Source organism: Cololabis saira, chromosome 6 (assembly GCF_033807715.1).
Source record: "Cololabis saira isolate AMF1-May2022 chromosome 6, fColSai1.1, whole genome shotgun sequence".
NCBI classification, from domain to species: domain Eukaryota; kingdom Metazoa; phylum Chordata; class Actinopteri; order Beloniformes; family Belonidae; genus Cololabis; species Cololabis saira.
Window position 1 is genome coordinate 5,113,377 of NC_084592.1, and position 25,001 is coordinate 5,138,377.

Sequence of the window (25,001 nt, forward strand, 5' to 3'; positions counted from 1 at the left end):
GCAGGGGTAAAGACAGATGGGGACAGATGTTTTAGGAAACTGAGACTAAAGAAATGCTATAACATGATTATGCAAAACTTTGAATGAAATGACCTCACCAACACAACATTCACAAGATAAAACATTCACTGGAGGATTTGGTCAGTTACCGTTTGAAGTTAAAGATCAATCTTAAAATACTTTCAAAACCAACTTGAACTAAAGCTGCAAGCAGCGATGAACGGGCCCTCACGCGTGCAATTTTCACCAATAAAGGTCAAGGACTCAAAACTAAGTCCGATGACACCACCCACCAGTATCACTACTAGTATAACTTCCTGTTTAACGTTGAAGTTTGCCACGCCATTTCACGAAAACTCACGATTTTGATAAAGTTTAATCGTTAACGTTTTTTGTGTCTCCTTAACGAGTTTTATGTCGAACGGACGATCCTGCTAGGAGGAGTTCGTTAAAGTACGACACGTGAAAATGGCATAAATTGCGCCAAAATGGCCGACTTCCTGTTCGGTTTCGGCCATGGCGCCAAGAGACTTTTCTTTAAGTTGCGACATGATACAGGTGTGTACCGATTTTCATGCATGTACGTCAAACCGTATTGTGGGGTTTGAGGCACAAAGTTTTCTAGGGGGTGCTGTTTTCAAGTTTTCAAGTAAGTTATGCGGCTCAAAAACGGAATTGTTTTCGAATAAAATAATAATAATAATCGTTGCGATTTCAATAGGGCTTCGCACAAGCCTTGCAAAAACCTCAGTTTACTTTTTTTGACATTTGATGCAGGTAGGTCAGAAGTTTTTGGTCTGGACGAGCTACAGTTAGAAACTGTCTCATGTTAAGTCCCCCTGACACACATACATTGGGTTTTTGGCTAATCATAGCTCTGGACAGAGACACTGTCTCAGTTTCATCTCCAGAATAATCACATTTATTTGATATAAATGGAATCCTGTCTACTCCCTTGGGCTTTTTTCCTTTTTCTTTCTCCACGCCAAGAATACTAATAGGAGGATTATTGCCCTGCTTGTCGGCCTATTAAAACATGAGATTAGGAGACAGATACGAAGCGACAGATAGGGCAGCATAGTGAAAAGAGAAGAGAGCTACTGTAGCATAGCAGTCAGAGAAGAGATGGAGATGGAGGAACTGAATGCAACACTGAGAGAAAGTAGCATGTTGAAAGGACAGTAATGAAGATAACTGCTTAGCTATCCCCTGGCGGCTGGCTCTGCTTTCTCTCTTTGACTAATCAGACAGCAGTTGCAGATTAGGCAGTTACCAGGAGAGAAGGCAGGAGGAGGCCGGGTGTACTGAGTGAACCACTCTTCCTCTTTCTCTAATGACTGCAAATCGCATGCTGACCGTTCAACCCAAACCACCATCACCCACATTTCAGATTCTGTCTACATCCGTCAGTAGAGCAGGGTTACACTTGTGATTATGACTATGATTATGAAAGAGGGATTCAGAGGGCTCGTCCGTGGTGCATTATGTGAATGATAAAACTCAGATCATCTGAAGACCAGAGGCTCCCTAATGCCGAGGCATGAGCAGGTCACGACGCGCCTCTGCAGCCTTGCAGTAATAGATGAATTACAATTCCTTACGTTGTTGGAGGTAGGCAAGGATGTGATCAGGGTTAATCAGGCAGTGGTTTCACTCAAACTTTATTTGTGGGTTCCCTATCTTCCAATCAAAGGAAGATATATTTCATATTAAACGAAAATCAAGGACATGAATATGTTGAATTGGAGGTTTTTACTGTGGTCGGAAAACAATAATTTCTTCAGAAGTCACATTCATTGAGATCTTATACTTTCATATTAAAGAACAAAGAAAAAGAAAAAACCAAAGAACAATCAAATTTGCCTAGAATTGTGTCCAAAAGTTAACACAACAGCATTGCACTGTGTGTCAAGCATCTGTTTACCTCCATCTGTCTACTATATAGATGTCTCTGTGGGACATCTACTACTACTACTACTACTACTTCTTATTTAGTTGCAGTCTTGTTTTCATCATGAAAAAGGGTCATTAAAGTATATTTATTATCTTAGTTTGTCATTATAATACACATAACGTACAGGCAGCAGGGAATTAGTGCGTTAGGTAGCAGTGCTGTGTGTGAAAATGCGCTGATAGTGATCGGTGACCGATTTGTCTGGCATCGATTGATTTTGTTTCAGAACCGCGGTGGTGGACAGCTCCTTTAAAGAGCGATCTTAAGAGCGGTCCTAAGAACGGTGTTAAGAAGTCATCTGGGAAACACCCGTATCTTAGGGCCCCTTCTTAGTTGAACCCTTCTTAAGAGCCTTCTTAAATCCTTAAGAAGGGTCGGATCTGGGAAACCCGGCCAATGACTTATTTACTTATATACAGTATGTTGTCTTTTGTACCATTGACAATATATATGTTTCTCTCTTTCTGGTCTCCCTTATGTTTTGGATGAACACTGCTTTAACACTGGTACACTGAAAAAGAGACAACGCTTTAGGTTGGAAATTTCAGTGGTGGAAAATGCATCTTGAAAGTCCATTCTTGGTTAAGAGGCAACATATACAGTAGAACCACAGAGTTTGCAGAATTCATTGGAACACGTTTCAGGGTGTCCCCTTGAGTACACGTTGGTATGATGTTTTGTGTTACTGAGTTAAATTGTGGGCTAGTTATTTTGCTTGGCATGGTTTGTTTGCCATAGAAAACCGAGAGAAGTTTGACTTTGCAAGTGTCAACAGAAGCCAGTAATGCTGAATGGCTGCTCACGTGTCTGCGCTCATCCACCACTGAGCCTGAATGCAGGGTGTCAATGTAAATCCCACCTGGACGAGCTTTTATAGACTCTCAGAAGACTGATAGAGACGGTTCTTTTCTTTAATGTCACTTAAACTCAGTTAACATGTTTAATCTAAAACCAAAAGTCATCCAAGGACACTTTACAGAGAAGGAAAATATAATTTTACTGACAGACTGTCTTTGTAGTTGGATACTTTTGTCCACCATACACTAGATGACTTTGCAAAGACATAAGATTTTTCAAAAGACTAACATAGAGCTGCTTGATTATGGAAAAAAGAAAAAAAACATAATCATGATTATTTTGGTCAATACTGATATTATGAATATTTAAAGTGTTGTCCACTGACTTTTGAAGCATGTTGTATCTATTAAACGTAACATACAAATGTTGGCATTTCCCCTTTAAAGCAATATTTCCTATAAAGTCAAAAGCATTTTATTTAGTCTGAATTTGTTGACACAATGCAGGTACATTATTGGCAGGTACATTAGCAACATTATTGGCCTTAAAACACCAGCTTGACCTTGATATTGCATAAATAAATAACTTTAGCTACTGATGGAACTACCCGGCTATGAACGAGCGAAGTCTATGCCTGCGGTGTGCACATCGCTCAGAGCAAAATATATGGCAAAAAAAAACGTTGTTTTTATCAATTATGTTGTTTTTGTTCATGACTACAACCAACGCCCCAGTGAGCTATAGCTCACTGACAGATTATGCCAGTGAGCTATAGCACTGCTATAGCTCACTGACACTAATTACATCATAGAATGACACAATTTGCATAATGGCAAGACTAAAGAACTGAGATAAAAGTAAACATGTGGATACAGTAAAGACTGCCACCATTTTTACTTTTTTACTAGAGCCCTGTCAATCGCATGAAATCTGGATTATGCCCTCAGCTGTTCAACAAAGAAGTGCAGTTCTTTATAAGATGACTTGATGCTAATTTTAATGATGCTAACATGACAAATGCTAATTTGTTGCTGCCACGTGAAAAAGAAAAAAACAAATGTTTCACCAAATACTTGTACAACTAAAAAGTTTTTTGCACCGTGCTAGCAAGATATATATATATATATATATATATATATATATATATATATATATATATATATATATATATATATATATATATATATATATATATATATATATATATATATATATAATGTTATCATTGCAGGTTTAACATAGGTTTTGAGCATATGGGTATTATATTTCCATCATTAGGGAGAACCCCTATGACAGAATCATCACTGTCTAATGTTCTATCTAATGACAGAATTATCACTGTTTCAGCAGGTCTCTTAGGTTTATAATTCAGATTAATTTTCGTTTACATATAACATTGTTTGTAGTCATTTTAGTGCAATTAAAAGCTTATTTCTACAAATAAAATCAGCACTGTAGGCAGCGATCTTGGACCAGCGGCCACTCTGATTGGTCCAGCACGCTCACGTGACAATGTCGAAGCACTTTGTGTAAACTCCGCCTCTGGAAATAGTTCTACTTTTAAAACGTCGTTTGTGAAGCCAGTTTCCCGAGATCGGACTTCGACGACTAGATAAATGCTTGGCATCAATAGCTGTATATGTTGAAGTGAATGGCATGAGATAATAAGTCGTGCGCACAATAATTATAACCATGTCACCTCCAGGGCTCCGTACAGACCAAAGCAGTGGATTCCACTAGATTTGCGTTAGCTCCGCCCACTGAGTTTGACGAGTGAAACTGACAGTTTTACATTTACATTTCATGATTCAGCAACACGAAATCATTAATTAAATGTGTCATTAATTGCATCAATTAATTAAATGCAGTTTTACATTTCATGATTCACACGCAACACGAAATCATTAATTAAATGTGTCATTAATTAATTACATGCTGAAACAATAAATATATATTTTTACTTAAAATGAATTGTATTTTAATTAATTAATGACACATTTCATTCTAATTTTAATTAATTAATGACACATTTAATTAATTAATGATATATTTCATTCCCAATTTAATTAATTAATGATGTATTTATTTATTTAATTTTGGCACAAAAAATCCTCCATAGTTACTAACCCAGCATCGGTTAAATGTGACTGTCATTTTAGGTTTCACCATCAAGTCAACATGTAACTGGCATATTCATGGGGGTATATTGTTGTCAAGATTAATTGCTCTTGATATTACTTATCAAGGGCATACTTTTTAGATTTGAGAACATTATGCCCTATTTGCATGGAATTAAAATGATCTGGAAAACTGCAGTGATATTGTAATAATGTCTATGTTTTTAACCCCAGTTACTGAAATATAATTCTTCAGTGTCTGATCACGTGCCTATAACTCAATATTTAAACGAAATGAAAGGTAATTGTTGGTATCTGTGTTTTCACTCTGAGATTATGTACTGCTCTCCCTCAAAACTCTGGGCTCAGACTCAAAACAATCCCAGTTTAAGTGCTGAAACGTAGCACGATGAATGATTGACAGTCAGCTGATCAATTCTTCGTCCGTAATTGTCATGCTAACGCACTCAGCGAAGCAACCATCTCTTTGTATGTCATGTCATGATGTGTATGTCATGTAGAGATGACGTCATTTCCTCCTCCTTCAGTGCAACGGGATGCCGATAATCTTTGGTCCATGTTCGTTTTAATGAAATGTATTTGTTATATATCTAGAAAAAATAATTGATCGAAAAAATAATGTATCGACTCTTAAAGTCAAAGAAATATGCTAAATGCAAAATCATAAATCATTTTGGGTGGGAATAACTGAAGCCTCCTGTAGGGGGAGTCTGTGAATTAAACGAGCGCAGCTTTGGCACACTAGTGAAAAGATGTGATTTCATTGGTCAGGATCAAATATGGTTTTCTATTGGTCTGGGAAGTGTTGACAGGTTTTCCACAACAATACAAGAGTGCAGAGAAACATTCGAGGACAAGCGAGTCAGCAGAAAAAACCCGAGAGCAGAAGGAAGGGGCTGAGACGGAGGTTTAATTAAGCAGCCGTGGATTTGAGAGAAGAATGGCAGTTATGAGGATAAATTAACATTTCTGTGTCGCAAGCCGGGACTTTTTAAGTTTGAGTACAGAATCTGAAAGCGAAAACACACTAATGCTCTCAAATCTAAAAAGTATTCTCTTGATTAAAGATAGTAATATAACCCCATAGTACCCAGCTTTGGCGCTTTTCAGCATGGATCGGCTGAAGGGGATGGTAGCCACAGCCAACCTTGATTGACACACAGTGGTCATGTTCCTGTCTGCAGGCATTGTAGCTGTGGGTCGGCGCTACCCTTTCGTTAGATAAGAAAAGCATGACACTCGGAAAGAGGAGAGGGGGGGTGGGGGGGTTGTGGGGGGGGCTCACACCCTGGGTCCTGTAGGAACTGAGTGCAAGAAAAAAGCCCCCCCAGCTCAGCACAAAGATCAACATACCCAGACAACAACGCAGCAAAGGCGTTGAGTAACGGGATGTGTTTATAGTGTTGTGCAAGTGTGTGTGTGTGCATGTTTGTGTGACACTCTGTCTTTGGTAGTCTTTGGTGGTCCTTGGTAGTCTTTGGTAGTCCTTGGTAGTCCTTGGTAGTCTTTGGTAGTCCTTGGTAGTCCTTGGTAGTCTTTGGTAGTCTTTGGTAGTCCTTGATGGTCTTTGGTAGTGCTTGGTAGTCTTTGGTAGTCCTTGGTAGTCTTTGGTAGTCCTTGGTAGTCTTTCTTAGTCCTTGGTAGTCCTTGGCAGTCCTTGGTAGTCTTTGGTGGTCTTTGGTGGTCTTTGGTGGTCTTTGGTAGTCCTTGGTAGTCTTTCTTAGTCCTTGGTAGTCCTTGGTAATGATGAAGTGTTATCAGCCGGCCTCGCAATAAGTTCTGGTTAAGTTCCACAGTTGCCATGGTGACCGGGGAGGGGGTAGCGGGAGCAGAGCATCTTGTTAGCATAACATCCAGGGGAGACTTCAGATAAGCCAGCCGTGCCAAGGCCAAGCAGCCAGGAACTCAATTTCCATAACAATAACAAGTTGTTTTGGGTCTCTCATAATTTTCTGTCCGCCTTAAAGCCTCTCTGGTACATCATGGGGACTCCAAACAGCTGACTGTCTCTGCCAAGCCGAGCCTAGACTTCTCCAAGGTCTTTTCCATGCTGCCAATGAGTTTGAAAATCGCAGCTAGCCTGTGGTTCTGTTTGAGAATTGCATCCAGTTTGTGATTTTGCTCACACAGCATCTGAGTCTGAGTGTCGTGATATGGTGATGGATATGCCCCACATATCCATCACCAGGCAGCCTTGAAAGGGCCAGAATAGCTGCTGACGCTTTTTCCGAATTTGTCGATATGCCAGGTAACTGCCAGCTACAAATAGCAGAAATCCTGTTATCAGAAATCCAATTATGTGGGCATCTTCATCCTCGACTGACAGAATGGACAGACACACGACCTCCACTTCTGCCAGGAGTCCATTACGTATTCGGCCACAAACGTCCCGTCGGGGCAGGAGGGCTCCCCTTATCTTCTCGTCTTGCCTTGTCTTCTCGTCAAAAAAATTGGTCAATTGTGTTTAGAGACCAGTTAACCAATTCCATGATGAGGATATGCTAGGAGAGGGTCCAAAGTAGATTGACAAGACAGCACAGGATAGAGTGCATATAGATATAGTGCATATAGAGGGCAGGGGCAGATGAATGGGTCATGTAATGTAATGTCCTGTCCCTTTTTTTTAATATAGTCTATTGGCGCTTTTCCACCAGGGGTCTAACCGTGCCAATTGGTCGGGGGGTTGGGAGTGAGATGTCTGAGTCAGGATGTGGACATCAGCTGAAGAGCTTTCTCAGTCCATAGCCACTCACGGCTACCAACTGACTTTTCAGCAGCGCCGAGGTTACAGCTAGCATCTGCTAACTAGTTTAGAGCATACATCCTCTTTCCTTCACTGCATGAGTTGACATTTTTCAACAAGTGAGTCAAATAATGCTCCAAAAACTCTGGACAGATGAGTTTTGCACCTAGATTACAGATGTTCCTCTAAGAAACTTCCAGATATCACATATTAATAACATCCCCCCAGTGTTCAATTGAGGCAACCAAACTCTTTCAGAATGCACTTGTACAATTATAATGCTGACAAAACGGAAGTTGCTACCACAAACTCGCTGTTGCCCTGGGACAGAAACTAGCTCCTACTAGCCTACTGTAACCTGAATAATGTTACAGCACAGTCAAAAAACTGAAAGACGTTTATATTTCAAAAGCTTGCACAGTGTATGCATTGCTCCAAGATCAACTGCACGATTTGAAATTTTTTAACACACGTTAGCCTTTTTGGAACTACAATGACTAATAAAGATCTAATCTAATCTAATCTAATCTAATTAGGAGTTTGTCTTTGGAATGAATGAACACACCAGACGCACAGAAGCAGTTGGAAATAAAGTGTTCACACCAAAAAACTGACATCATGAGAGTGCATCTCAATTCCAGCAATAATCTTACATTTTCTCTGACCTTGAAATTGACTGTGAAATCATTTATAATAAAGCCAGCATTAAGGGACAGTTTATGAGCAAAATTATGCCATATTTCACTAAGAATATTGATCTAATCTAAAATGACCCTCATCGCTGAGCCTTTCTGACATTAGTAAGTTTGATTTACTGAAAAAGAGATGCGCTCAGTTATGATACAAGCCCAATTTGCTTCTCCCTTTGGTTCTGGGTAAGAGGAATGTTTCCTTTTCTGTGATTCATCTTTCATCTTGAAGCGCAGCTTTAGTGTCCTGAATTTCCAGGAGAGAGGCTGCAACTGACAGCGCTCGTGTTTTTATGCTGGCTAGACATGTTTGTGCATGGTCAGAGAGGAGCAAATGCACTGATACGAGGAGATTTAATTAGTGTGAGTGTCTGAGTCAGAATAGTATCAGGGAGTACGCTGCACAGCCTGCCTGCCTGCAACCCCCTCTCCTTCTCGCTTTCTGCCTTTTTGTGGGTAAAATAAAGCCAGCATAAGTGTTCTCCGGAGGTACACACTCCCTCCGCTCCCTGTGCTACAGAAACTAAATCAGACTGTGTTCAAGCACGCACAGAGGCTGATTTCTGCAGACATGGTGACAGAGTGCATGGCCGGGACGTCATTGAGACATAATGAAATCAATCCTTACTATGAATGGATTAAAAGTCAAGGTGAGTTCATTATTGAGACACTGATGTTAAGATGCACAAACTGGCTTGTTAGTGTGTGGAAACTTTTTCCTTGTTTGAAAGCTGAATAGTAGAGGGGAATATTCATGATAAAGTGTATTTAAGACATCTAGATCACAAAAGAACACAAAAATGGCACTTGGAATCTCCAATCTTTCATAACCATTCTCTGCTTTCTGACTCTCGTCCATTTGTCTTTCCTCCTTGGACAGACAGAGGAGTCCAGACTTTAACAGATCTTTATGGAGATGAAGGTTTACGTACATTTCTCGACATCAAACAGCAATATAATCTACCTGGTACTTCTTTCTTCTTTTATCTGAGACTGAGATCCTGGATGAAAGCGTATGGAGTTTCCTGGGACAGAAAACTGGACTCTTATTGTCAAGGCCAATAAATCCAGAGGCTTCATCACTGTATGAATTACTTCTCAAGTCGACATATAAAAACCTGACTTTCATGACTCTTGGTTAAATTTACATTACAAAGAAAAAGTTGTGTACCTGGCAGGATTAACAACCGCTAAAAAATCTCTTTCTATGGAAACCACCACGATCTCCCAACATGTCACTGGTTTAATCTGTTTATGGACATTTTACATGTGGAACTTTCAGTGGCAAGAATTCATGGTGCAGGACCAGGACACTAAAAATATGGACACATGCCACTGAAAAACTGAAAGAACTGAATATTGACTGAACATTTATCAATTATTAGGGCCCCAGCACTGACAGTGCGAAGGCCCTATTGTATCTGTAGGAATTTTTTCTTATCCTTTTTTTTCCCTTCTTCTGACGAAAGGATGGCCTTTTTTCCCCCCTAAACGTGCCCCAAAAGTCACCAAATTTTGCACGCAAGCCAGACCTGGCGAAAAATGTGATATTTAATGGTTTGCATTAATGGGCGTGGCCTAATGGCTCAACAGCGCCCCCTAGAAAACTTTGTTCCTCAAGCCCCACAATACGGTTTGACGTACATGCATGAAAATCGGTACACACCTGTATCATGTCGCACCTTAAAGAAAAGTCTCTTAGCGACATGGCCGAAACCCAACAGGAAGTCAGCCATTTTGAATTAATTGTGTAATTTTGGCGCAATTTATGCCATTTCTTCGGCCGTTAATACGGCTCGAACTGTAATGTGCACCCAGGTGTGTTATAGATCAAAATGTAGTGCGAGGGCCCGTTCATCGCTGCTTGCAGCTTTAATTATTATTATTATTTTTATTTATTTATTTTTCTTGTCTTGCTTGTTTTGTCCTGTTGTTGTGTTATTGTTATGTAGTTGTATCTCTACAGGGTGGGTGGGGGGGCGGGTGATTTAAAGGTTTTTGCTATACAATTGCGTGCATAATTGTTCAATTTAATTGTATGCGTCAACAAAATAATAAAAAACAGTTGATCACAAAAGAAGACATCTACAACAGCTTAGTGTGCTGAAGTGACCTCTATTTAAGGTTGGTGATCTGTGATGCGTCAAAACTGCATCAAACAACAAGAAAGATCTACAGTAATCATCTATCAGAGCGGGATAGATGACATTCTCGCAATTAAACAGCAGCAAATCTCTGCAGCTAACCTTCAGAATAACCTTCAGAATAACCCCAGCTGAGAGGAGGATGCTGCTCGCTGCAAGTCAGGACCACACATTGTTCACGTATCCACGCATATTTGGGAATGTGTCAACTTTTTTTAGATACGGTACATGCTAAAATCCTCTAGAGACGATTTCCCAGTAAGTGATTTTCTCTCAGGATTGGAAGATCAAAATTGTATACTGTGTTTCGGCAAGTTCCCTTGAGGAGTATTGCAACAGAAAATCCACCATTAGTTGGTTGATATTTGTTGATATTTTTATCATTTTATTTTTCATTTGCCTACGACTATGCAGTATTTTTACCTTTTTATATTCAACATTGCTTTTATCCTATCTTAGTAGTTCTGTGGAGGAATTTGGAACTGCATTTTGTCAGGGTTATGTATTATATCACTGCACTTAAAGTGTTTTTTGTTTTATTTGCTGTTGTTTGTTTCTCTATTTCTCATTGTTCTTGACATGTTTGTACTGTTGTGAAGCAATTTGAGCTGCGATTTTCGTATGAAAGGTGCTATAGAACTAAAGTTTATTATTATTATTATTATTATTATTATTATTATTATTATTATTATTATTTATATAGTTAACTTATACTTAACTGCAACAAAGGACAATAAAACACAAACTTTTTGTCATCTTTTTTATTAACTAAGTTTAATTCAGAATGGCCATTTTCATTTGGAATTAGGTGTTTACACGGTAATTTTTACTTATTTTAAATCAAATTTAATTTAAATTCTGAATTAAGGAGGAATTAAACTTCCTATTTAAACACACTCAATGTTTTTTTCTGCCTTGTTTATTCAGATGTGGGTTTTTTTGGGCGCTTAGACTCATAATAATAGTTTTCTTTATAGAGAATATCTTCAAAACAGTCATTACAGTGATAAGAACTGATACTATGCCTCTAGGCTCGGTTGTGCGACTGCATCTGTAGAATGTGTGCATCGTAGTAATGAGTATTTCTGTATCAGAGAGAGTTACCCGGTATGTGAGTCAGCCTGAGCACATGTGCCCTGCTCTCAGACGGGGCACAGGTTACCTAACAGTGAGCGTCTTGTTGCAGGGATCATGTTTGTGGATAAATCTTCCCGTTGCAGATCTGAGCAGTTCCTGCAGCTGTTGGCAGCTGATCTGATCTCCTAAACTCACCCCATTTTAATCAAGCCTCAGTGCTGTTTCTGTCTTCCGGCAGGTCATTGACTCTGATCCCAGAGCTCCCAGCTTCCTCTCCCCAAATCTCCTCAGTACGGCAATCTGTTTCACCAACGCAGACGTGGCCCTGAGCTAGAAGACGGAGAAAAAGAGAAAAAGAAGGGGAAAAAAAGCACATCAATCAATGAAAGGCTTTTTGTAAATACAATAAGCTATCAGAGTGGAGATAACTGCACTGCTGAGTGACGCTGGTTTTTTACTCTGCTTGGCGAGAGGAGATGCAGAGACGCGAGGCTCACGTAGCAGCCGCATCCTGATACTGTAAAACAAACCGTGTCCTGCTTTTTGAGATTGAATTAGATGTTGACTCAATCACGTAATTAGTGTTTGTTAGGGGAGACAGAAACGCTGTGTTACACACAATCACACCAGGAACTCACACAGCAGTGACTTCATGTTGCACATATTCCTGGAAAACTGTCTGAAAACAAGCACAAGCCAGAAATGCACATGAACAACTTAGTTATTCATCACCTTATTTATAAGTATGCTCTTCAATTGCAGGCAGAGGTGTCAAGTAACGAAGTACAAATACTTTGTTACCTTACTTAAGTAGAAATTTTGGTTATCTATACTTCACTGGAGTAATTATTTTTCAGACGACTTTTTACTTTTACTCCTTACATTTTCACACAATTATCTGTACTTTTTACTCCTTATATTTTAAAAACAGCCTCGTTACTCCTACTTCATTTGGGCCTTTAAATAAAAACTATCCAGTTAAATTGCTCCATCCGGATAGAGTGAATTTGGTTGTGGTTGTTTCAGATGTTCTTGTCCAGTTTTGTTCTTACATCCGTTCCCTCAGATTCCTGCAACTAAACTTGGATGTACATTCCAATAAAGGTTAGGATAAATGATAACATGCCTCTGAAGTTTGACTTTTTGCACCATTACAATACTTATAGGCAACTAGTCATCATATCTCCTGCTCTCTGAAACACATGTTAATGCTCAATAGTACACATATATGCTTCTTTAATATATTTACATTATACTAAGATGCATTCATTTTCAATGGCTTTTGTCCTTAATGGCTTTTTTCCCCCTTATATTACTTTTACTTTTATACTTTAAGTAGTTTTGAAACCAGTACTTTTATACTTTTACTTGAGTAAAAAACTTGAGTTGATACTTCAACTTCCACAGGAGTATTTTTAAACTCTAGTATCTATACTTCTACCTGAGTAATGAATGTGAATACTGAAGACACCTCTGATTGCACGTATAATTTGAGTAATTCGATTACAAAAAATGATGGAGGAATGTTCTCTGCCTCGAGGAATCGTTTAATTTTGCAGCTCAAAGCAGGTATTTCGCCCGGACTACGTTTAATGCGGCACAACACGCTGACGCCGCGCACGTAAAGGAAGAAGAAAGAGGCGGTGGATATGTTTGGTTTTAACTATGGACGTAGAGGAAGGCGGTGAGGAAAGTGAAGAGAAAGGCACAAAGAAAAGGCAGAAAATGTCAAAAGTGTGGGAGCATTTCCAGCTGGAAGCAGAACATTTCTTGATAAGATCCTTAGTTTTTTGAGTGAAGGCAGTTTTTAAATGCACAGCCATGAACCTACTGTATTATATAATTTAGTCTTAGTCATGTCAATTAACAAATAACAAATTATGTATATTTAGGGCCCGAGCACTGACAGTGCGAAGGCCCTATTGTATCTGTAGGAATTTTTCTTTCTTTTTCTTTTTCTTTTTCTTTCTTTCTTCTGACGAAATGAGGGCCTTTTTTCCCCCTAAACGTGCCCAAAAAGTCACCAAATTTTGCATGCAAGTCAGGCCTGGCGAAAAATGTGATATTTCATGGTTTGCATTAATGGGCGTGGCCTAACGGCTCAACAGCACCCCCTAGAAAACATTTGTCTGCCATAACTTTTGAATGGTTTGACATAGAGAGTCGTGGGTGGTGTCATCGGACTCGGTATTGAGTCCTTTACCATAATTGGTGAAAATTAGCCCCGCCCCTTCTTCTGATTGGTTGTCCCTATTTTCTGCCATAACTTTTGAATGGTTTGACATAGGAAGTCGTGGGTGGTGTCATTTCTGATATGCTTATGGGGGGGGTGGCCATGAGTGCGAGGGCCCGTTCATCGCTGCTTGCAGCTTTAATTATAATTGCTCTTTAACTAAACAAAAATACGTTTTATCCGATTACTTGATTAATCGATGGAATTTTCAGTAGAATACTGGATTACTAAAATATTCGATAGCTGCAGCCCTAATTGCACGTGCAAAAAGCCTGATGATTTGTATTTTACTTGATCACAACTGAACGAGAAACAATCAGTCACATCTTTATAAGCAGATATAAAAGCACTGAGGTAAACAGTATTCTAGACAGAACAACGCAGCAAAGACACTCTACTTTACATTTTATATCCAACAAAACTTGGCAACAGCATTCTGCAGAATTACCAGTTGTCAAAAACATAATCAAAGTCTAAAACAGATATAAAAAACAAACATCAAAATCAGAGCATCCCACCTTATTTTGAACCCAAGTTCCTATTTAAGACCCTGGATCCAATTCTTCAACATCTTTCAGCCAGACGAGAAGAAATGTAACCAAAAACTGTCATCACAACGTGAGATCAGAACATTTCTGCTGTAGCTGCATCATCCACCGCTATGACAAGTAGCTGACACGTAGAAATGTTCCTCCCAGCCGCCTCTCAGGGGCGCTGTGTGATTGACAAGGCTTACAGTGAGTCCTCCCTTTTCCCCTGCTCTTCTACCCGAAAGGATGAAACTCACTTCATTTACATTTTATTCACCACTAAATCTTTTGCCTTGGAGTGGATTCTCAGACTCTAAATGAGCTCAGCGGTCGGCTGTATGCTTTGTATAACGTTGTAGGAAACACTCCTTCTTCCCTCAGCGGCCCATTGCTGGGAGAATAAACTGGCCCTGACAATCCCACTGAAACTGAGAGGCTTTGCAGGGAGGGAAAAAGAGAAAGTGGTTACTGCAACTGACTGAAGTGACCCATTTATCCATTAGTTTCTTTTTCGTTTTCTCTGCAGCCTTGAGTTTGCTGAGCCGGTTCCCTGTCGTTCCAGGCCGTTGCTTCCATCCTCTCCTCCTCCTGAAGCTCCTCAGCTACGCAGGACTGTTTCTCAGTAAACTGTGTCGGCTGTCCTATTACTGATCTCTGAGCGGAGGATGTAGACGGGCTGTCTCCCACATCCCCGCGCTGGTAGAAGAAGAGATAATAATGCGCTCCGTGGTTCCTGACACCTTGGGTTTTCCCTACAGACGAGCATCCTCACGTATTTGCCTTGGTGATCTGCTGTGTTTGTGTTTAAGCCCGACTGACAATCTCTCATCCTCACACACCTCACATACTACACACACCTCACACACACACACACCTCACACACACCTCAGTACTTGTATTTCCCGAAAATACCAACAACTCATTTTCATTTATGCTCCTATGAAAATCTTTCCTACTTCCCAAAGTGGGGGTGCAGAGCTGGGGGGGGGGGCTTTATAAATGAATGAAAAAATGATTGCTTGACACTGCTAGCAGGGTGGAGGGGTTTTTGACGGGGGAATTGTTCATGTTTTAAACACATTTTGAGCAGAAGCATGTTTTGAAAGTTTTGATAGCAATGACTACGTTTACATACAGTCAATAACCCTTTTCTAACCTGAATATTAGCAATAACCTGGTTTTGCACAGCCATGTAAACACCAATAACCCCTTGAATAACCGGAATTTGCTCATATTCCGGTTTTTAAAAACCTGAAAATGAGCCCTGGGTTACTCCTTTTCTAACCTGAATATTGGGTCATGTAAACGCCAAACGGAATATCCCCATCAACCTCTAGCTGGTGTTTGTAAATCTCTAGGTAGTGTAAACTCTAGTGTGTTAGAGTCGCTCCTGTAGTTTCTTGTGCTGGCCCCCCCCTTCTCTTCTCTTTTTTCTCTTTTGTACATGGTGCAGCATCCTCTGCCGGTGGCGAAGAGCATCTCTGAATGCACAACACCGGATCCTGCAGCGTGGGAGTGAGAGGGGCAGGGTAACGGCCCGGTCAGGCAGGGGAGAGGTTTGTCCATCAAGACTCCTCTCCATGGCCCTGCCCCTCCTCAACCTTTCCCCGACCCTGCCTAACCTGGGGCTTGCTGATTGGGCCGGAGCTTCGGGAGCTGCGTGCTGGCCTGCGGTCCCCACCCCCGGTCATCCCGCTGCTGCTTCCACCTGCCTGAGTTTTTCTTGCCACTGTTTGGTTTAAGGCTTTTCTCCCACTAGGGGAGTTTCTACCTGCCATTGTTTATGTAATAATTGCTCGGGGGTTTATGAATGTTCTGGGTCTCTGGAAAGATCCTAGAGACAACTTTTGTTGTATTAGACGCTATACAAATAAAATAAAATTGAATTGAATTGAATCAAAAGGAACAGGAATTTTGTTTTCTGCACATGTTCTTTTCACAAGGAATCCTGGTCTTTTGAGTCCAGGAAGTTCTTCTAAACACGGAGAAACACAAGACCAGGAGGAGACTAATCACTTCATAAATGTAATGAAGGATATGAACATTTCTGCATTTGTATACGGTAGAAAGTACCGGGATAGAAGATTTACAAAAGGAGTGAGTGAGGGAAAAGTTGTGTGAACCAGCATTTGTATGAACGCCAGACCAGATCAAGCTCCGCTGGAAGACGCTGAAAAAGGAACTACAGGCCGAGAAACAAAACCACTTCTACTGGGATGTTGATTATCCACCGTGCTACTGTTGTTGTTGTTGTTTAGGATTTGGATACAGGAAGAAGAAGTGGAAATGACGGGAATTGCGTCATGATGTTCTCCGTGCGTCGCTGGTTTGATCCAGATATCCCAAATGATTAATTACCATGTATACAGGGATAACCCTGTTAGCTCACGCATGGAAACAGATTATTCCCAATGTTTCAGTAACCGGAATATTGACCTTAACCCCAATTCTGACTGCATGTAAACGTAGTCACTGTTACACACAAAGAAAGAATCCTCTTGCACTGAACACGATCTCACTAACAGCAAAGAATACTGTTACACAATGAATAAAAACAGTTATATTTGAAATAATGACATTGTACATGTGGTTTGTAAATCTACAGGTTTGTCACTCCCTGACTTTTCCTAAATATAATGTATTTTTTTAATATATTAAAATAAAATATACTCGAGTTCTGAGCACTTATCCCTCGTAGACCGCTCTGACTCTGAGCTTCTAAACTCACTTCATTTCACTAATACTAATTGGTACAAATTGACTTTGTAGCCTGAAATTCCTCAAATGCAAAGGAGAAACAGAAAAAACCTGGTGCTTCTGGTTGGGGGGGTGTACATTCTCATATAAACCAAGGGAGGCCCAACAGAAAACTGCTCTAAAACATCCTGATAACCAGATTGAAACAGCTGATGAAAACAAGCAGCTATGAAAAACATGACATATTCCAAAAAGAGAGCATAGTAATGAGATCACAGAGCACAGCCCCAATTTAATGGTTGGTAGTTGGAATTGGACATTTTTTGTCCTATTCACCCATCTGGAATCTAATCATTGTTAGATTTCAGTTAATTCCCTTTTTATATGGTCGTACAACCATCATATGAATTCTTCAAAATTAAATTGTTTGTGTGTGTCTGTCGGGGGATGGAGTTGGATGGACAATAAATTCATCAACTAAGAAGCTTAGAAATACTGAAGAATTGAGTTCTTTTCCTGCCAGTACTGATGATGCATGTTGTGGAAGTGTTTCATCGTGAGTCCAGTACCATGTGACAAACATTTACACCAGCTTAACGCTCATGTTTAAAGCCTGTTTTGGTCTTTTCTCTTGTTCTCTTCTTAAGGGTGGTTTCATGGCCTTCTGGACATTCACTCTTAGAAAACGTAGAAAACAATATGCTGCTTCTGAAAAAGTGAATCTGTTTTTATGGATGATGTGATGGATCATGGGATGTAACACAAAACATCAATATAACACTACTCCCTCGCCCAGTCCCCCCCAAACAATCACCCCTCCCAAACCTCTACACGGTAAAATCACCAATGTTACGTTAACACTAGGCAACGTGAAACTAAAACTTTCAGAGTAGAATTCACTAAGTTTTAGTTTATATTTATAGTATAACATGTTTTCTAACACCTGCAGTGTTAAATTTACCATGGCAAATGGTTGAAAAATGTATGAATTTTACTCTGAAAGGTTTACATTTACACTAAATGGAAAGCTTTTATTATCATTATAATAATATAATGAGCTTTAGCAGCAGCTCCATAAAAGTGCACATGTAAAAGTCTATGTAAAAACAAAATAAGAAACAGACAATATAAATATATATACACTATGAAAATGACTGAATGAAAGAATATTGCACATGAATGAGTGAAAGAATATTGCACGTGGGGTCAAATAGACCTGTGAATGGATTAGATGTCTGTTTGAAAACCATGGCCATAAGATGATTTAGTTGTTCCTGCATCACATTCAGTGGGAGGGATTCCCCGAGGATTGTGACCAGCCTTTTTGTCTCCACATTTTATAATTGTAATTCAGGTGAGAATGTGAGAATAAATGAAAGTATTTAAAGCAGAATGAGCAGAAGTTGAATGAACAGCAGGACCCTGGTGTCTGCAGCAGAAAGCTCGTGTGTGGTGATGTGAGACAGACAGGCTGATGTTAGCACAGCTGGAGCCACAGCAGGAACACAGTTTTCTAGAGTACACAGATAAGGATCAAGAGGACACTTGCTCACATGAACAGTGATTAATATGTTAATTTACCCCCCTATTATCTCCATTTTGAACCTCAGCCCATACTCACTGCTTTTCTTACATGACAATTTTGATTTTCAAAACATTACTTTAATGGCAAACTCAAATTAAAATCTTACATTACATTTCAAATCTTCTTTGGAAAACCAATACATAAATCCTGCTCCTGGGTGAACGTAGTCCCTACGGAAGAGTTTTAGGGCCAGGCAGGAGAAAAATAAAAATAATATTTTAGAGGAGGAAGATTTTTTTTGCATTATGCACTTTGAGAAAAAAGTCAAAATGTCAAGAAAAAAGTCAAAATGTTGAGAATAATGTTGAAGTACAATTTCAATATTGATTTGAAACACATATCACACATATGCAGTTGCATAACTTCAGAAACGTACCAAAAACTCAAAATCTTAACAAGAATATTTGTCTTATTTCTAGTTAAAATGTCAAAATTTTTGTCAAAAAAATCTCATTACACTTAGAACAAAACTCATCACTGGAAAAAACAACAATTTTCACCTGTTTCAAGTAGATTTTCACTTAAAATAAGTAGAAAAATCTGCCAGTGGAACAAGATTTTTGTAATGAGAAGATAAATCTTGTCCCACTGGCAGATTTTTCTACTTATTTCAAGTGAAACTTGTCAAATAACAAGTTATTTTTCCAGTGATGACTCCTGTTTTAAGTGTAATGAGATTTTTTGACTAAAAACGAGACATTTTAACTAGAAATAAGACAAATATTCCAAGATTTTGAGTTTTTGCAGTGAATTAACGTTCCACTCCAAGGATGTAAGTTATTTAGTTAGTTATTTAGTTATTTAGTTAGTTAGTTAGTTAGTTAGTTAGTTAGTTAGTTAGTTAGTTACGGCTGCTGCTGCAGAGCTGTCAGTCACTATGCTAACTGGATTGGATGAGAGGAGACATTTACACTTTATTCACCAAATTGTATTTCAACTTTATTCACGAAATTTAGACTTTATTCATGAAATCTTCAACATTAATCTCGACATTTCGACTTTTTTCTTGACATTTCGACTTCTTTCTCAAAGTGCACAATGAAAAAAAATCTTCTCCTCTCAGATATTTGTTCTCCTGCATGGCTCTAATACTCTCCATATACTCACAGACTCCTGCATGTGCAGGTTTCTACTGCAGTCCTGTGCAACAAGGTTTTATATCAGTTGTGTATCTGTTTCACATTCTGCAAACTGTTGAGAGTAAATGCAAGGAAAAGGCCATCTTTCCTCAGGCTAAGTAGTTTGTTCTGATAGTACTACAAATGAGTAGGTGCGAGCGTGAGCCTGAGTGCCCAGACACGCTGTTCTCGCTGCTCCGTGTGTGGCAGAAAGTGACAAACTATCTCCACACTGTGAGCCGGCAACGCAGTCTTGACTAAAGACTCCAACTCTGACAGCCGCCGTGATATTTCATCCTCAAGCCGGCCACCAGCAGACGCTGAAATACGGCCCACTGCTTTCCGGTTTATGAGCCCCTGAAGCCGCAATAACAACCACCTGCCACAGAAACGACTCCCACTGTGATCAAGTGTTCCAGTGTAAGTGTGTGGCAGTCAGGTAAAGCAGCAGTGTTTGACAGGAGAGCAAAGGGGTCAGAAATCATTATGAAATGCCAAACAAATACTATTCCTGCTTGTGTTTGGCATTACACTGAATACAGCTGCAAAAACTTAAAGGAATATTTGTCTTATTTCTAGTTAAAATGTCTCATTTTTAGTCAAGAAATCTCATTACACTTAAAACAAGAGTCATTACCAGAAAAATAACTTGTTATTTGACAATTTTCACCTGTTTCAAGTTAATTTTCCTTGAAATAAGTAGAAAAATCTGCCAGTGGGACAAGATTTATCTTCTTATTACAAGCAAAAAAATCTTGTTCCACTGGCAGATTTGTCTACTTATTAAGTAGACAAATCTGTCTACTTAACTAATCTAATATATTAAGTGAAAATCTACTTGAAACAGGTGAAAATTGTTATTTTTTTTTAGTGATGAGTCTTGTTTGAAGTGTAAAAAGATTTTTTTGACTAAAAATGAGACATTTTAACTAGAAATAAGACAAATATTCTTGTTAAGATTTTGGGTTTTTGCAGTGCATCTGCAAAAAAGTGTTTTTTTTTTTGTTGTTTTTCTTACTTTAAAAGCCACAGGCTTGAATTCGTTAAGAAACACTGAAAATCCTCCTGCAGCACTTTTCATATTAAAAAAAATCCCTTGCATCACTTAAATACAAATGAAAGTATTCCCAAACACCTAAACATACTTCATATGTATTTAAATTTTAGGAAATCTGGAAATCTCATGGTTTATCCTCGAGCTTTCGTCTCTGTTCTTCAGTCGTTCGCTAATCCTGCAGTTTACATCCATATCGCTGCAAATCTACCCACCCAAAACTCCCATCCTCAACGTGCAAACTACGTTAGTCAGGGAGGATAACATCCTCCTCACAACTGACCGCCACTGCAATTATGAAAGTACAAATCTTTGTCCACAGAAATTGGAAAGATGGACACATTTTTCGGTTCAGACTAACGAGCAAGAATTTAGATTACTATAGAGGAAATGGGCATGACGTCACAGATGAGACTTCACAGCGGGTTACGCCCACTGAGAGTCAAAAAGACTGAGAGTCAGAAAGACTGAGGCCCCATTTCCACGTAGCAAAAACGGTGGTGTTTTCATGCATTTTGGCCGTTCGTTTACACGAAAACGAAGCTCAAAGTCACCAAAAATCATCATTTCTGAAAACTCCGGCCAAAGTGGAGATTTGCAAAAACTCTGTCTTCACGTTTGCTTGTAAACAGAGAGAAACGGACATTTAGGCTTCAGAACGTCACATTATGAGACAGAAACGTCACCAGCGTCATGTGTGCGACCTGTGTTTACAATTTGTTTGGCCACCGTCAATATTTTCTTGTATTTTACCTGTTTTATTTTCTAAAGTCTCACTTAAAAGTAACTCCACTTCTCTGTCACTCCAAACGAAAGACTGGTTCATCTTGGAAGAAACTGGAAGTTACTCGTGTCATTTGTTGGTGTTTTTTTCCAGGATTCTGATTGGCTAGCATGACTTTATCTTCTCGTTACACTGCCCCCTGCAGGTTTGGCTGCTCATAGCAGCTTAACAGCTATTTATGCGGGTTCCTGGAAATGATGGGATTTTTCAAAACGTAGATGGGGAAATATCCGTTTTTGTCAATCTGTGGAAACGTGGCCTGAGTGTCAGCGTAAATTTTCAGTTTGAGCAACTGGAAAACATCTAAAATGGGAAAGAGCTGTTGTGTGATCGACTGTACTCATAGATTTAGCAAGAAATCGGAGTTATCGTTTACAGACTGCCGAAAAATAAGCTTAAAGGTGACCTATTAATAAAAACAGGTTTTCTCTTGCTTTAACATATATAAAGTGGTCTCCCCTCAGCCTGCCAACTCAGAGAAGGAGGAAAGCAACCAAATTCTGCAGTGTCTGTACAGCCGCCCGGATGAGCCGTCCAGTGTGATGTGGATCTACGAGCCAATAAGATTCTGCTCCTTTCGTTACGTAACCAAAATGCAATTTACATAGTTTGTCCTCCGATGTGTGAACCCACGCCCACAACTAACTCCGCCGGCCGGAGCTTCCTCCATTTTTTCGTAGCGGTGTATCGCGTCATTCAGGCAGCCAATCAGCACAGAGCCTCATTATCATAGCCCCGCCCACTCAGAATCCTGCATAGATAATGAGGTTAGAGAATGGGAAGATAAAGACATGGATCAGAGGCTGAATTTCTAATTTATTTAGCAAAAACAATCAAAAGCTTGTTTTTAAGACATTCAAGGCCCGTTTAAATAGGGATTAGATGCCATAATAGGTCCTCTTTAAGAGAGACAAATGGATCGCTGCAATTCACAGAAACAACTGGATTTCAGACACCGAAACGTGGATTTGTGGTTCCCATTTTGTATCAGGTAATGTTGGATTTTTGGGTAGCTAACGTTAAACGGTCAAATCATAAAGTTCGGTGTCCTCATCATTTTAATTTCTACAACAAATCCTGCCTTGAAGTCGGACCAAGCGTCAAGACTTTTGTAAGCCTTCAAGCTTTGCTTCGTGTATTTCCCCGGCGTAGAAATTAAGTACATATAAATATCAGGAAACTGGATTTGGGTCCAAATATTAATGTGCATAGACCACTGGTTCTTGGTAACTGTACCAAATATTAATGTCCATGGACCACTGGTTCTTGGTAACTGTACCAAATATTAATGTCCATGGACCACTGGTTCTTGGTAACTGTACCAAATATTAATGTCCATGGACCACTGGTTCTTGGTAACTGTACCAAATATTAATGTCCATGGACCACTGGTTCTTGGGGTAACTGTACCAAATATTAATGTCCATGGACCACTGGTTCTTGGTAACTGTACCAAATATTAATGTCCATGGACCACTGGTTCTTGGTAACTGTACCAAATATTAATGTCCATGGACCACTGGTTCTTGGTAACTGTACGGGTCACTGTCAAGTCCAACTGACGCTAATTTAAAGGGGAAACTGCAGAATTTAGTTGCTTTCCTCCTTCTCTGAGTTGGCAGGCTGAGGGGAGACCACTTCATATATGTTAAAGCAAGAAAAAACCTGTTTTTCATAGTAGGTCCCCTTTAAGCCCATAATCAGCTGTTATCCCGTCTTCTCCACTAGTTGCAGCTGTTTTTGCTGATGTTTTACCACTCAGTACCAGTAAGGGGGCTGGTCCAGTGGGGAAGTGACGTCAATGCAGACCCTCTATTGCACAGGGAGAAAGATGTGCATCTGGTTTTAGCTTCCATATATTGCCACATGGCTCAGATCAGATAAGACACAGCTGATGTATCATCAGATCATAATGTCCAATCTAATAAGTGTAATAACACAAGCTACGACACAAGCATCCTAGATGCTATTTTGGTCACTGACATGCTTCGGTATCGTGCATTTCGTTGACTACTGTATAACCTGCTTAATTCTTCAATGATTTTTGTTACATTTTGTTCGTTATAAACATGTTATAATTTCTGTCTTATTGATTACTACATTGAATTCAATGAAATTAGCCACAGTGTTGTGTGGGCTCTTTTTTTTGTATTTTAGCTTCAGTGATGTCCAAATATAAATCATTCAGTGCAAAATATAATAATGATATATAATAATGAATAATGCATTATCATGGTAACTAAACTTTAATAATAAGGAGGACACAGATTTCATCTAAAAATCCTGCAAAGCTTATAAAAAAGCAACTACGGACGGCTGAAGAGATGTAATTCCAATCTCAAAGATTGTTTTTAAATATGACATTTTCATCATAAACTAGTCGTCTCTGGTAAGGTTATATTTCTCCAGAGATTATTACTGGAATGTGACACTAACACTAATATGTGACCAGTATCATGGTTTTATGGATCCACCATGACCTCCCACTACTTACATGTGAGCATTTCACATCAGATAGTGACTTATTGTGCAATTATACATGTCTAATAAAATTATAGGAACACTGCAATAAAAGTGCATTAGCCTGAAAGACTGCACTTTAAAAAGGGCGATGGAAATTACATAGAAAGAGGTTGCAAACGCAAAAAGAAACAGCTCCCAGCATCCGCCATCCTTGCATGCTAATGTGGAGGGGCTTCTTCAAAGGTTCCACATTTCCATTTTCTCCTCTCAGACACATTCCACGAGGCAGACACACAACCCCCTCATTCACCACTCCCCGTTCCCATCAGCAAGTGAAATGTGGGTTAATGAGGCAGCACCCGGGGCACCGTCAGCTACACCTATACCAGTCCCACCAGAGGGAGGAATACCGGAGTGGGCAGAGCCTGCGAGCCATGAAGCACAGGAAACTTCAAAGGTGGATGTGAAGAAAAGTGCAGCTAATTAGACAGAATGACTCAGATAAGTGGGATAACTACAACAAGTCTGCAGGGAAATGAAGAGTTGTACAGTAGAGGAACCTCCCCACGCTGACACTCAGCTCTGCAGGAATGTGGAGATTGTTATTTTGAGCTGTGGAGGTAAAAATAAAATGCCTTTATTGTTATTGTGCACTGCTGAATGTCTGCTGACTATGGAAGAGTATTAGGGCCAGGCAGGAGAAAAATGAAAATAATATTTTAGAGGAGGAAGATTTTTTTTCTCATTATGCACTTCGAAGAAAAAGTTGAAATGTCGAGAAAAAAGTCGAAATGTAGAGAAAAAAGTCAAAATGTCGAGATTAATGTTGAAGTACAATTTAGAGAAATAAGTCGAAATGTTGAGAAAAAAAGTCAAAATTTCGTGAATAAAGTTGAAATGTTGAGAAAAAAGGCAAAATTTCGACTTTTTTCTCAAAATTGTATTTCAACATTAATCTCGACATTTCAACTTTTTTCTCGAAGTGCATAATAAA

At 39.4% G+C, this 25,001-nt stretch overlaps 1 protein-coding gene across 4 annotated transcripts in view; it reads right to left on the minus strand.

Annotated features, from left to right (window-relative positions):
- The window catches only part of si:dkey-91i10.2 (uncharacterized protein LOC555224 homolog), a 134,416-nt gene that overhangs the window by 45,078 nt on the left and 64,337 nt on the right, over positions 1-25,001 (minus strand). For all 4 annotated transcript variants that reach the window (XM_061723070.1, XM_061723072.1, XM_061723069.1 and 1 more), the window contains exon 2: positions 11,739-11,873. The gene's annotated coding sequence lies outside the window, so the exon portion shown is untranslated. The remainder of the gene's footprint in view (positions 1-11,738; positions 11,874-25,001) is intronic.